This window comes from Lepisosteus platostomus, chromosome 5 (assembly GCF_059453375.1).
Source record: "Lepisosteus platostomus isolate fLepPlt1 chromosome 5, fLepPlt1.hap1, whole genome shotgun sequence".
Lineage (NCBI taxonomy): Eukaryota > Metazoa > Chordata > Actinopteri > Semionotiformes > Lepisosteidae > Lepisosteus > Lepisosteus platostomus.
Window position 1 is genome coordinate 22,801,998 of NC_142615.1, and position 3,590 is coordinate 22,805,587.

General features: G+C 53.3%; 1 non-coding gene across 1 annotated transcript; it reads right to left on the minus strand.

The window, feature by feature from the left end:
* Nucleotides 1–2,516: 2,516 nt before the first annotated feature.
* On the minus strand, nt 2,517–2,589 carry trnav-cac (transfer RNA valine (anticodon CAC)). Its single transcript has one exon. It is a non-coding gene; the product is annotated as a tRNA-Val (tRNA).
* Nucleotides 2,590–3,590: the final 1,001 nt, after the last annotated feature.

Sequence of the window (3,590 nt, forward strand, 5' to 3'; positions counted from 1 at the left end):
GCGACGGTACGCTGCTGATGCTCACTGACCGGCTAGTTAGTGTTGGCTTTAACTAGCAAAGTTTGTGCACAGGAGAAAAGATGACTGTGAGTTCCAGCAAGTCAGGAAGAGGACCGGTTCGTTCCTGATGAAGAGCTAGTTCTGAATAGTGATTCAGCTGTCCACAGTTCCGACCTGTTCACGAGGCTTGCTGCTGGTGCTAACCTCGGGTGGATCCTCTGGTTACTCTCTGGCAACCTCCGCTCTAGACTCTTAGAACAAAGGAAAGGACACACTGGCCGTTCCGTGGTTGTCCGGGCTGAGTCTCAGGATGGTCAAGAGGCGCGCTGCGAGAATTTCCTGCCCTTGGGAGCCTTCTGCTCCTGGGCCGTCCTGCCCTGGAATTCTCCTTTGAATTCCCTTTAGAAAAGTCCACAGAATTCTACACTGAATCCCTTCTGAATCTCCGTGTTGCCTGTTTTTACCTGGAGGAACTTCAGCTCGTTGATTGGCTGAAAGTTCCATGGGCATCAGAGTCCCACGTGGGTTACTCGGCCCTACCAGTCCCTGATTGGTTGATCAAGGTGAGATATGAGTCACTTACTCCTGACACTTAGTAATGCAGTCCAGATGTCCAACTGGCACTCCCTAGACAGATAGGCGCCAATGGATGACCATTGATCATGATAGCCAGGCTTAGCTAAGTGCATCCCCCTTTGGGAGCTGTCCTTATCAAAAGAAAACATCTTGCATGAACGGTTTCTCTGTGGCTGCACCACAGAGATGAACAGAGAAATGGGGCCTCATTTGGGAAGGCTCAGAACACTTAATTCTGCCTTATTATTAAGCCTCGCCGCTACACTGTGTTGTGGCATGAGCGCACCAAGAGTAGCGGGAGAGTGTTGCAGGAACGTCACTCAGAAGGAAAGCCACCCAGCTGCGCCCTCTGAGCTCTGTCCAGCGCATCTTCCTCGCATGGACTCCTGCCTGCGACGGGCAGGAAACAATTAGCAAGAACAGAACGACACCCCATGGGTGTCTCATGACCGCACCTTAGGTTGTGACACGTGCAGGTGTGAGGGGTTGCCGGGCTACTTTGGAGCAGAGCTTGGGCGGAGGGGGGGCGGGAAAGCAGACAAAGAGGTGACACCTCAAGGTCTGCACGATCACAGCTCTCCGCCGCCCCAGGCTTCCGCTTGATAAGCTACTGGACACACCCGCCCCTCCTCACACAGACCGTGGAAAAGCCCCCGAGTGGGAGGGCTCTCTCTTCCTCCCAGGAGCTCTTGGACACGACGCACAGACAGGGCGCGGGGAGCCGCCGCCTGCAAACACGGCTCCAGGCAGGACTCCACTCCGCAGGAGCCGCAGCGCAGAGGAGATGAGGGCAGCTTAGCTCCTGTGCAGAGACCTGAGCTGTTGTTGCTGTGGATGCTGTCTTTTCTGCACTCGGGGTAGGAGTGAATGTTGAGTTGCCCTTAGAAATGAAGCAGAGCACTTCAACGGCACGGGTGTGTGTGTGTGTGCGCCCTGGTGATTCTGGGAGACAGATCGAACCTGGGCTAAAAGAGAGGGGGCTTAGCCCTCTTCCATTTGCTAGTTCAAAGTTGTACAACCCATTTGTATCTGCTAGGCGGCGCAGTCGTCGTGCACAAAGAACGCTTTGAAAAGCGTCAAAGGCAAGTCATTCCGAGTTGGTCGTTTGTGTTTTCCATTCAGACGCGAAATGCTGAAATGATCTCTCGGCTCCTCGGTTGTCATTTCTGCTCCGTAAAGGGATCACAGCACGCGTCGGCTTCCAGCATGCTGGGTCGGGACACGATGCCGGGGGTTGGAGAGAATGATGTCTTCCTCGTTAGTATAGTGGCAAGTATCCATGCCTGTCACGCGGGAGACCGGGGTTCGATTCCCCGATGGGGAGTAGCTTTTCTTTCACCTCCTTAGAGAAATGACTGCCTTTCACTTCTCTGTTTTCTTTCACAGCGTCGTGCACCTTTTCATTGCTCTCGCTTTCAGAGCCTCCGCACGGCACACAACTCGACATCAGGAAGCACATTGAAGTGAAAGCAGGAAGCGCTGCGACATGCACTGTGCAGATCCCGCCACAATAAGAGGTGAGTGGGTCTGTTCGATGCACAAAGAACGCTTTGAGAAGCGTCAAAGACAAGTCATTCCGAGTTGGTCGTTTGTGTTTTCCGTTCAGACGCGAAATGCTGAAATGATCTCTCGGCTCCTCGGTTGTCATTTCTGCTCCGTAAAGGAATCACAGCACGCGTCGGCTTCCAGCACGGTGGGTCGGGACACGATGCCGGGGGTCGGAGAGAGCGATGTCTTCCTCGTTAGTATAGGACCTGTCACCTGTCCCCACCTGTCACGCGGGAGACTGGGGTACATCAGGACGCGCATTGAAGTGAAAGCAGGATGCGCTGTGACATGCACTGTGCAGATCCCGCCACACTAAGAGGTGAGTGGGTCTGTTCGATCACAGCGCTAGGCGAATCCCCAATCCCCTTTTGTGCCTGGCGACAAAAGATGTCTGTTTCCGCCCGGTTTCGAACCGGGGACCTTTCGCGTGTGAGGCGAACGTGATAACCACTACACTACGGAAACGGTGGTAAGACATGCCCAGCGGCCCAGCGCTGAGCTTCGCCAATGCGATTCAGCTGCTTCCAGTGCCTTTATTGGAGTGCGCTGATGGACCGTGCTCTCTCTCCAGAGACCAGCACGCCTGTCATGGACGGAGGAGGAAAGGCGGCGCCACATTCTACAGCCCTCTCCACGCAATCGACGAAATCGGGCTACTGAAGTGGAGAAAATCGCCTCTCCAGAAAGTGCAAATATCATCTTGGAGACTATAAATCCTATTGCCGAAGGTCAGCCCTGTCTAACAGAGTAACCCTCCCACAGCGATGATCAGCTCGTCTCACACGCGAGAAGTTTCGGTTGGAAACAAGCGCCCCCTCTTCTCGCACGTTTTGCACGTTCGAGTAGTTTTAATGCGGCTCTTACGTACACGGTGCTGATCTTTTGGAAAGCAGGAGGCAAAACCGAGTCGAACCGCCTGGGTGAAAACCAGGAACCCTAACCGCTAGACTATATGGCAGCGAACAACCATGCTGTTCCCGGCATCATGCAAGCAAACTACATAAATATGAGAAAACACGCAAGAGAGTTGTCACTCAGAGTGTCGAAGGGTCAATGTATACTGGGGCTCAGTTGAAATGCAACGTTAGGACTTTTCCGAATTATGTCACACGAAGATAGCACAGCCCTTTCCGCCCTGCCGTGCGTGTCTCGGTAACTCGCTGTGATTGTATAGTGGTCAGTACTTTGCGTTGTGGCCGCAACAACCCCAGTTCGAATCCGGGTCACGGCAGAATAGGGGCGTCTGCTTTTACTACTTGCACGAATGAAGGCAAAAAAAAGCCAATCGATGTGAACAAACGGCGCTTTACAGAGGAGTACTGCCTGACTGGATCGTTGATGAATGACAGAGGCCACTCCGACCTCTTCTCGGTTTTCTTCAATGACTTACTAAGGATCTTCTTCACATTCGCCCATGCAGGGAAAGCCAGTTACACCAAAGCAAACGCAGGAAAGTGCAATTCAAG